Consider the following 11,602-nt stretch of genomic DNA (forward strand, 5'->3'; position numbering starts at 1 on the left):
GAGCCTAATAGATTTATCAGGGCGTCGCTTGCACAAAGTGAACCCCTTTGGTTGGATCATCTCCTTCTAATATTCCATTAATGTACATTGACTAGGTACATTCTGCTAAAAGCATTCCATAGATAAGGACTGTCTGAGGACCACACACCATTAGTGGGCTGTCATGCACATCTTTGCAAGTGATTGACCACCTCATCTCTTTCTTTCTTTCCCAGGCATCCCTTATAAAGATGAAATAGGGCTTCCCTGGTGGCGCAGTGGTTAAGAATCCACCTGCCAATGCAGGGGACATGGGTTCAAACCCTGGTCCGGGAAGATCCCACATGCCACAGAGCCACTAAGCCTGTGCGCCACAACTACTGAGTTTGCACTCTAGAGCCCGCGAGCCACAACTATTGAAGCCCATGCGCCTAGAACGCGTGCTCCTCAACAAGAGAAGCCACCGCAATGAGAAGCCTGTGCGAGTAGCCCCTGCTCGCCTCACAACAACAAAGACCCAAAGTAGCCAATAAATAAATAAATAAAATGAAATAAATAAACTTATTTAAAAAAAAAAGATGAAATAGACTGTAGGCCTTCTGCTAACCTTTTTCTTTCCAACGCTAAAATATCTCTTTCTCCTTACAAGTTTGAAGTTTCCAATTTTTTCTTGCTGTAAAATAACTATACAGACATAACAATTTTGGAAATCACAGAAAATACTGAAAAATAAAAACTGATAAAGAATTCAAAGTTCTATATCTGGGGATAACTGGTAATATATGCCCTCTAAAACTTGTGTGTGAATTTGCTTTTTACTTACTATTATATCATAAGCATTTTCTAACACATCAAATTTCCATTTCATGGTGTTACAATGTACAGATAGTCTTTCATCTACCACCATTTTCTCTGTCAAAATTTAGTTGGTTTCCAATATTACTTGTTTATGGAACATTTTGATATAACACTTTAATGAAGATTTTCAATCATATGTCTTTAGGGACATCTGATTTTTTTTATTTAATAAATTCCTCTATGAAATACATACAGTGAATGGGTTTTAATTAAATATTATAGAATGTTCATATAAATTTACACCACCACAATATGGGGATGCCATTTCACTATGGCCATTTTAAAATTGCATATTTTTGGAAAATATCTGAACAGTATTAATATACTATTTTCCATTTACTTAATTAGCAGTATGGTAAAATATTTTAAATATACAAATATATATATATTTTTAAATATATATTTTTAATCTTCTGTTTATAGAGTGTGGATGATTATTTCACTCATGGACTTTCCTAAATGTTCCCTAAAGATGCTTCACCATTTTTGTACTAATTTGAAGAAACACCTAATATTTAAGAATAAAATTAAAATTGCAAAATTATAAATTAAATATATAATATTGCATCCCTTAAAATCAGTGCATTTTATAACAAAACTGCATGTTTATACATAAATTCATATAATTTAATTTAATGCATTTATATATCATAAAGTAATATATTTATGTAATAGTTATGGATATATATTTTATGTTATATAGCTTATATGATTATATTTTAATGTTATATTAAATATATAGTATATTATGTATATATTGGTAGATTTACAGTATATATTTCATAGTTTATGAGTATTATTAATTTTATATGATATACACTACATAAAATATATTACTTTGAAAATTTTTGCAAATATTTGTCAGCTTCTTCAGTTGCTGTTTAATTGATTCATGGTTTTATTTGTATACCACATTTTCAATTTTTATATATTTAAACATATCATTTTATACTTCCATTGAATTTATTCTTTAAAATCATTCCAACTCAAATAGCTTATAAACATTATAACTTTCTTTGAGTTATATCACTGATTCAGTTTTCATAATGCTACTGATTCTTTGGAATTAATTTTACTGATGTTAGCTAGAGAATACTGTCCCCAAATCATTATAATATAATCATTAATCAAGTTGCTATTACAGCACTATTTATAAGAGGTTGACCCTCACTATTATAAAATCTTCTCTTATTATATACTTGTGTTTGTTCCTGGGATTTTTTTCTTATTCCATTTCACTATCTGTGCTGCAGCTCTGCAGTATGGATGGTTGTTCCTTAATAAAAGAGTTAATATCTAGTATTAAAAATTGTGATTACTGGGCTTTCCTGGTGGCGCAGTGGTTGGGAGTCCGCCTGCCGATGCAGGGGACGCGGGTTCGTGCCCCGGTCCGGGAGGACACCACGTGCCGCGGAGCGGCTGGGCCCGTGAGCCATGGCCCCTGGGGCTGTGCGTCTGGAGCCTGTGCTCCGCGACGGGAGAGGCCACAGCAGTAAGAGGCCTGCGTACCGCAAAAAAAAAAAAAAAAAAAAAAATTGTGATTACTTTTTAAAAAATTTCCTAAGATATTTATAACTTTTTGTTTCTCAAGAAATTTAAAATGAATTTCTATTCTAAATCGGTCATTTTTCCCCTACTCCCACGACCATTAAAATTTTGTTTGAACTTCCATTAAATTTCTGAATTGGAGGTGAAAAATTACAAATAGAAAACAATATCTATTGACTCTAATTGAATTCTGATCTCGTACGTAAATTTGAAATCATAAGTTGTTTTCCCAAAGCAAGTTAAGAGCCTTCTTCTAACTCTCATTTGTAAACTAGGGGAAAGGGAGGAGTTAGGACTAATTTTTTATAAAGGTCTGCATTCTAGATCCAAACTCCTCTCCTTCCTGTATGAGAGGAGGAATGAACAAGCAAGAGTCTCTTAAGAGATTTCCAGGTTGATAGCGTGCATGCGTGCATGCGTGTGTGTGTGTGTGTGTGTGTGTGTGTGTGTATGTGTGTATGTGTGTGTGTGAGAGAGAGAGAGAGAGAGAGAGAGAGAGGCAGAGACAGAGACAGAGAGACAGAGAAAGGAAGGGAGATAGACATTTGGGAGGAAATATTTAGCTCTAGCTGATGTGGTGGGTATGCTTTTTTACATATGATTATATCAAAAAGGGTACTGGATTCCAAAAGAGACCCTTGCGTTGGGTCTCTTTTTCAGGTAGAGACCCAACGCAAGGATGAAAAGGTCATATACATGACTGTGTCTTTCTCAAGGGAACAGTGGAAACATCACTTTGTTCCCCTTCACGCCAACCAACGTCCTGTTTTGCTGAACAGTCATGAGTTCTTGAAACGTGTTTCCATCCCCAGAACCTGTTACTTGTCCTCAGAGTGTGCCCATCTCCCCAAAGCCTATAAAAATCCTCCCCTGCTTAATTGTTTCAAAGCACTTTCTTTTAGAGCCTCTCTTCTCTATCCACAGGTTAATGAAGATAAACCTTCCTTTCCCTCAGGTTTCCTTGTTTGAAACAACTCTTCATATATTTTTGTATCTTAATTATTTCATAATAAAAAAAATATAACTTTTAAAACTAAAAGAGTCCATTAACAGTTCCTTCAGGTGCAGAGTGCAGTTCTTTTTTTCTTTTTGGTGGAGGGTGGTGTTAATCGGGAATAGATTATAATTCCCTCCTCCTTGCTTGCCCTCACATTTTCCAGAAGCTCTTCCTCTTCTCTTGTCCAGATATCCATCTTGTTTCCCCCCACAGCAAACCATCACAACCTTCTCCAGATTTGATTTCAAGCCCTGGAAAGCTCCTGATTTATGACCATGATCTGAAGGCTGAGATACTCTCCCCTTAGGCTTGGACTTAGATGCTGTGGAAGGCTACAAGCTCAGATCTCTTTCCTAAGGAGGTAGATTCCTCTTTAAGTTTTCCTATTCACCCGGACCAGACATTTGCTGTGGTGTATAGGGCAGAAGAGTAATGCAGAAGAGCCACTGGGAAACCAATTTCTTCAGTCTGGCACTGTAGGAGTGGGGAAAATGTGTAATCCTTAATGATCTAAGTGTCTGCAATAGAATGTTACTGACTGTACCAGCATGCAAGTGAGAAACTGCATTAATGCCCATGCAATGTCCACCCTGTCACTAGATTTAGTTCTAAAACCATTTTCTACAGGGCTGTTACTGTATTTTATTGTTGAATACTTTCAGCTCTGGATGAAACATATTGAAGTGTGAAATGGTCAATTATAACTGGATAAACAAAATCGCTTGGATAAAATATTGTTAAACTGTGTGGCTTGCTGTGTTCATTTCTAAACTGTGCTTAGTGTTCATTTCTCTTTATCTCAGGACAGGGTGTATAGGGAGTGGATGATTCGGCACTTTAGGAAGATAAGTCTGTGAACAAATGCACAGTTACCAAGACCAAGAGACCACGTAAGTCAATTTCATGCTGAGTTGTTTAAACCATTTTCACATCAAGCATTGCATAACTTCCCTACTTTGCAAATACCTTCCAAAGTTTGAATATCTGTGAGGTACACTGTGCATGATTTATTCCCCCTGTAACTACTTTGGGGAATTAATTTAATCTGTGGAAATACTCTCAAATATTGATACTGATAAAAATAGAATCAGGAGAGAATATGAAGAATATAATTTTAAATGTCTTTCAATACTAGCCCTGAACCTTGAAATACACATCACAAGTTGATGCATACCCTGTGTTTGCTGAAATATCACTTATGAAACCTATGGTTCCTGCATTGACTGAGGGCTTCATTAGGTATCTTTTTTGAGATTCTCTAGCTGACAGCAGTACTAAGCACCTTTCTAATATTGTATTAGAAATACTTCTGGAGTATTTATTCCTTTTAGGTCACAGCAGATATGCATTTCTAGGTGTAGGCTGGTATTTTGGGGATAATGGTTCTGTGATTAGAATTTTATCTGGGGCTAATTTTACCCAAGATTGGGAAGCAAATGAACTTTCTCCTTCTAAGTCTTCTATCCATTCCTCAAGTGTTATTCTGTCATACTTCAGGTACCCTCAGTTAGTAATCTTTGTGGAGTTGTGTGGAGTTCAATGCGCAGAAAATCTAAGAATATAAAAACTTGATGTAGGGGCTTCCCTAGTGGCACAGTGGTTAAGAATCTGCCTGCCAATGCAGGGGACACGGGTTCGATCCCTGGTGCGGGAAGATCCCACATGCTGCATAGCAACTAAGCCTGTGCACCACAACTACTGAGCCTGTGCTCTAGAGCCCATGAGTCACAACTACTGAGCCCACGTGCCACAACTACTGAAGCCTGTGCACCGAGAGCTCATGCTCTGCATCAAGAGCAACCACTGCAATAAGAAGCCAGCACACCGCAACAAAGAGTAGCTCCCACTTGCCGCAACTAAGAAAGCCCGTGCGCAGCAACAAAGACCCAATGCTACCAAGATAAATAAGTAAATAAATTTATTAAAAAAAGAAACTTGACGTGAACCATGACTTTCATTTCTTTGATGTTTCAAAAGAGATTAGTGAGCAAGCAGCAACAGCAAAGAGAAATTCCCTTTCCAATTTGTTGTCTGGTATGCCTAACCTCCAAAGACCCAGATCTATGACCATGGTTGGAAGAGATACAGTGAAGACTGTTGTGGTACATAGGTAAAGATAAGAAACAGAGGAAGGAAGAAAGAGGAGGGGAAAGGAAGAGAGAAAGAGAGTGCCACAGAGAGAGACAGAAGCAGAGACAAAGACAGAATGATAAGAAAGAGCGATAGAGAGAGTAACTAGAGTTGGAGCTGCTTGAAGAGATGAAGCAGAAAAGATGTTAGTCAACAGTCATACTCATGGCCTTTAGCTCACTGCCCATCACTTAGAATCAGATTAACATCCTCTTGAGATGAAGCCTGGAGTAGGATGAGAAAAACCCTACATATCCTTGCTTTTTCTTAGCTGTCAAGAAAGCCCTGCTGATGATTAATCAGATGCTAAGATGATAAGAAGTTAGTCTCAGGGGCTCTGTGTTTAAATATGGTGACTGTTGCCTTAGAAATGGAAAAATAGAGTTACCATATGACCTGGCAATCTGACTCCTGGGCATATAACTGAAGAAAACTATAATTCAGAAAGATACATGTACCCCAATGTTCATAGCAGCACTATTTACAATAGCCAAGACATGGAAGCAACCTAAATGTCCATCAGCAGAGGAATGGATAAAGAAGATGTGGTACATATATACAATGGAATACTACTCAGCCATAAAAAAGAATGAAATAATGCCATTTGCAGCAACATGGATGGACCTAGAGATTATCATCCTAAGTGAAGTAAATCAGATAGAGAAAGACATATATCGTATCACTTATATGTAGAATCTAAAAAATGATACAAATGAACTTATTTACAAAACAGAAACAGACCCACAGACATAGAAAACAAACTTATGGTTACTGAAGGGGAAGCGGGGGGAGGGATAAAATAGGATAGCCAACAAGAACCTAGTGTATAGCACAGGGAACTATACCCTATACTCCATATCTTATAATAGCCTATAATGGAAAAGAATCAAAGAATCTAAAAAGTATATATATATATGTATATGTATGTAAACTGAATCACATCGCTGTACACCTGAAACTAACACAACATGGTAAATCAACTATATTTCAATAAAATTAAAAAAAAATAAATATGGTTACTGTTAAGTACACTAAAAAACTGATGAAATAGCCTAATATTGGCAAAAATATTTCATGTTTTTGAAAAACAAATTACGTTAGGTTAAAAATAAAATCTAGTTTTGAAGTTTTATGTCATTATTCACCTGGGATCATTTCTAATATTCAGCCAGCAGCCAGTATATTCTAATTCCATTAACTTGTCACCAAGAAATAACTTGCAGAATTATTTCTGCAAATATTGTGGGAAATTATGTGCCTGCACATGTGTACTGTATGTATGCATGTAAGCAAATAGGATTTGGAAAAGAGAAAAAGAACATTTTGTCACTTTCTTTTTATACATTTGTTTACCCAGGGATAAAGAAAATATGAAAGACTGACTTCCTTGAAAGTCTGAAACTGTCTCCCTGGAAATTATCTTTGCATTTTAAATAGTTGCTTATGCATTGGTGACATAACTTTTCCTCAGCCCAGAAAAAATATCAAATATGTTGAAATATAAAAAGACAAAAACTTGTTTTACAAAAGTTAGAAAATTTTATTTAAGAACTTAATTTTTAAGAGTTAAATCAGTAATTTTTTAAAAAGTAAAGTAAATCGTTAATTGCAGTGTGTCTTTCCTTTTTCCGCCTCCCTGTTTCTGGAAATAAGCGTACTATTTACTATTCTTCAATTATAAGCAAATTTGTTATATTTAATAAACTACAAAACTTGAATTTTAACAACTCTATGTTGAACACAAAGATATTAATTTTGTCCAACAATAAAGTTAATTTTGCATTGATTCAAGACAGTCTGGTGTAACAATTTTATGGAAATCTTAAAATTGAAAAATTGTATTGTCAAACTCCACGGGGGTTCTAGTTCAGCAAAAAGATATTTTCCTGACAGATAAATGAACCACTTTGGATAATATACATCTCTGAACCAATTAGTTTGACCAAGGGATTGGAAATTTTAATGAATGTCCAGCTCTGAATCTATGGGTGGAAATATTAAACTCATATGCCATGGGACAAAGCATGGGACGGAAGGTTTAATTAAAGAAAAACATGTGTGTTATTATCAGAATAAGGTACAATGTATAATAGATAGCAAATACAGCAAATATTCTAACAAATGCATTAATAAAATCTTTTTCCTTCCTTATCTGTTTGCCCTTGCTTAAAATCAGCAAACAAACAAACAAAAACAACAAATGAACAAAAACAAAAAAAACAAAAACCACACACACACATACACACACACACACAAACCCTCACATTTCTTTATTTGCTGGGGTGTGAGGGTGAGGAAAGCTTTCCAAAAAAATCACAGCAACACGTGTCTAAACTTCGCTCTGAGATACAGTACCAAATATATAAGCAATCAGTGGAAAGCCAGAACATCTGAAGAGTGACCAAAAATGAATGAATGTCCAAACCTTCTTTTGACATTTCTATTACATTAGCTGCCTTTAATTTTACTCTTCCTCAGTGTGAGATGATAAATATTTATGTCAACAAGTTGCCATGTATTTCTACCTCTAAAGACGTGTCATTCATCAATCTACTGCTTATGCTCCAACTGAAGAGAGATCTGCACACTAAGAAAAAGATAATTTATCATAAAAGTAAAGAATGGAGATAGTTCAAAGTAAGACTTGAGGTCCAACGACTAAGGACTGTGTTCATTAAATATCTTTGAATAGCTTTTGTTGACCAAAGGCTAGTGTTCCAACAGTTTTAATATTGAGGACAGTTAATTGGCAAAATAGTTGGGGATACATACCTGAGTACCCTGAGCAAAAATATAAACTTTGTTTCCTAAGAGAAAGGTTAAGAGTAGTTAACTTAGGTAAATTATTTTTTAATTTATCATTCTTTCTTTTTCAATCATTCAGTGCCTTTCCATCTGATTTTTGCAAGAGTTTTCTAATTTTTATTGTCCTTTTAATTACAATTGACATGTGTCCTCTGCTTTTATGTTCTGGCTCCCAGCTAGGTGATAAGTGAATAGAGCTATCCATATGAATAATATCCAGAACAAGAATCCAGAAGAAGTTGATGAAATGAAATGGAAATAGTAGGGCAGAGATAAATGAAGTCAAGAATAAGAAGACAACAGAAATAATCAATAAACCCAAGGCTGATTCCTTATAAAGAATAACAAAACAGTGAAACTCCAAGCATGTCTGAATTTACGCGTAAGTGAGCAGATGCAATTTACATGTTCTATGAACAAATGGGGATCTAACTACAGTACAGAAGATGCTGACATAAGACAAGATTGGAAACATTCATTCCAGTAAATTTTACAAGTTACTTAAATTGTGTACATTTCTAAACAACATAAATGGCCAATATTGACTCCACTCATACCACTCCACCCCACCAACTATCTGGTTTGAATGAGACTGATGGATTTCCAAGGATATGGAAACTTCAGCGCTAAAACTGGGAAAGTTAAGGGGAAAACTAGGATGAATTGTGCATCCTAAGTCAGAAGGAGAAGGATAATTGTATATATCACTACCTGTTTAAGTAAATGAGTAGTCTAAAAATTCACACTTCACCAAAAGTACCAGGCCTATAAGGATAGATACAGAAATAGCTGAATTTTACCAGACCTTTAAGGAACAGTTAGTCCTAATCTGACTTTTTTTTTTCTTTTTTTTGCTGTGCCGCATAGCATGTGGGATCTTAGCTCCCCGACTAGGGATTGAACCTGAGCCCCCTACATTGGAAGTGCTGAGTCTTAACCACTGGACCGCCAGGGAAGTCCCCTGATATAATTTTTTAAGAAACAGGAAAATAGGGAGTTCTGCCTAACTCATTTTTTGAGTATATAGTTTAACATACATAACGAACCTGGAAAATGACAGTATAAGAAATCACTAGACAAATTTCACTTTGAACATAAATGCAGAAGTCCTAATGACATATTAGCTTGCTGAAAACACACTGTATGTAAAATATATGTATAACCATGCAAGATGAATTCCAAGTGTGCAAAAGTTACATCAGGCATTATATCAATATTATTTGGTATAGAAATAGATTAACTGAAAGAAATAATTAAAAGATGAGAGAATAATAAAAATAATTTATATCTTATCAGATTAGCCAGTATATAAAAGTCTGACAATAACAAGCTTCAGCCAGGATGTTGAAAAGAGCTACTGTAACTTGCTGGTAGAAAGATAAATTGGTAAAACTTCTTAGACTCAATTTTATAATACCTTCCTTTGATTCAGGAACTCCATTTCTATGCAAAACCAAGGAGATATACTTAAGAATGTTCAAAATAAAACTATTTGTAATAGCAATATTTGAAAAAAGTCTGAAAATACATTAATAGGAGATAGATAAAATGTGACATAATGATACAAGAGACTGTGATAATTAATATGAATGAACTAGATGTACGTGTATAAACAGGAATAAACCTCTGGAATAACTGAAGTGATAAAAAAATTGCTGAGTGATTCAAACTGTAGAATGACATTAATATTAAGGGTAACAGTAGGCACACCTGTTCTAAGATTTCATGGAGGCATACATATGCAGTCTTGTACAAAAGCATGGTTAGAAAGGATCTATACTAATGTCGGGATATTGATTACATTTGAGAGAATGAAGGGCTGGGTGGGTATGAGCAAAATTGGCTTTGTTTGAAATGTTTTACCTCTTAAATGACACCTGAAGCAAATGAAACAAAATGTTACTAACATATTTTAATTCTGGGTTTGGGTCACTGATGAACATCATCTTATTCTATGGATTTTGTGATTATCAAAAGTAGTTCATAATAAAAAGTATTAAAAAAACACAAAGTAGTCTAAAACCTACATAGTAACTTATATGCACCTTTGAAATGAAATAAATTGTACTGCCACCACTAAGTGTATTACAGCTAAAGGATTCAGGAAATAATTCCCTACTGACTCCCAAACTCCTAGATTTTTTCCTGGCCTCCATTAAAATATCATATCCAGCTGCTTCCTGAACACCTAAACTTTAACAACCCCACGAATTAATTTTCCTCCTCCAAAGAATATCACTGTTCAGTCGTCCTACGTGCCTTTCTCAGTCCTTTTGGTTCCTCAGCGTTATTCTTCTCATCCTCCCAAATACCCAAATCCTTGTGAACTACTTAATTTCTCTTCATAAAATATCTCCAGTACCTAGTACTTTGTCTCCATCCTTACTGCCAACAAATTAGGCACTACACATTTTACATATGAATGTTTATTTTATATATATATTCCAATTTACCTTTTAAAGGTAAAATTATCATTATCATTGTTATAAAAATAACAAGTATTCACTATATATTTTTAAAATTAAGCTATATAAGAAGGTGCAAAAAGAAAGCAAACCCCTCCCCCCCCAATCCTCAAAGTTCTCCTTGCATTAGTTTCTACTGTACAGCAAAATGAATCAGCCACACACATACATACATCCCCTCCTTTTTGGATTTCCCTCCCATTTAGGTCACCACAGTGCATTGCACCACAGTGCAGTTCCCTGTGCTATACAGTATGTTCTCATTAGTCGTCTATTTGATACATAGTATCAATAAAGCAACTATATTCCAATAAAAATTAATTTAAAAAGTAAAATAAAATAGAATGTAAAAGAAAATTCTCCTTGCAGAAACATTTTAAGCTTTTATTTGACAAAATTATTAATATATTTCTAAATACATATATACACATATAGAGAGAGCGCTATCTATCATCTATCCATCTATTATGATAGATAGTAGGACCATATTACTATAACACAATTTTAGTAATGTACGGATACCTTTTACTCAATTTGAACAAAAAAAAATGACCTATAGCAAAAATCTGGGAGTTTTTAAATTTCAGAAAAAAATCGTCAAAAGAGATTATTTTCCAACAACTATATTTTTGGAACTATTAATGAGGAAATTATGAAATCACTAAGAATATGAACTCCTTAGGTGTTTTTAACTGCAACTTTAAACAACATCTATTAATTCCCGTTTTCTCATTCGCCCATATCTCTATGTTATTACATACTTCGTTGGTTTAAAATTTTTAGGGTTTATAATATGTATTCTTTGCTTTGTAATATAATT

Source organism: Aethalodelphis obliquidens, unplaced genomic scaffold, assembly GCF_003676395.1.
Source record: "Aethalodelphis obliquidens isolate GAN/ISIS:26980383/991018 unplaced genomic scaffold, ASM367639v1 scaffold73, whole genome shotgun sequence".
In the NCBI taxonomy this organism is placed as follows: domain Eukaryota; kingdom Metazoa; phylum Chordata; class Mammalia; order Artiodactyla; family Delphinidae; genus Aethalodelphis; species Aethalodelphis obliquidens.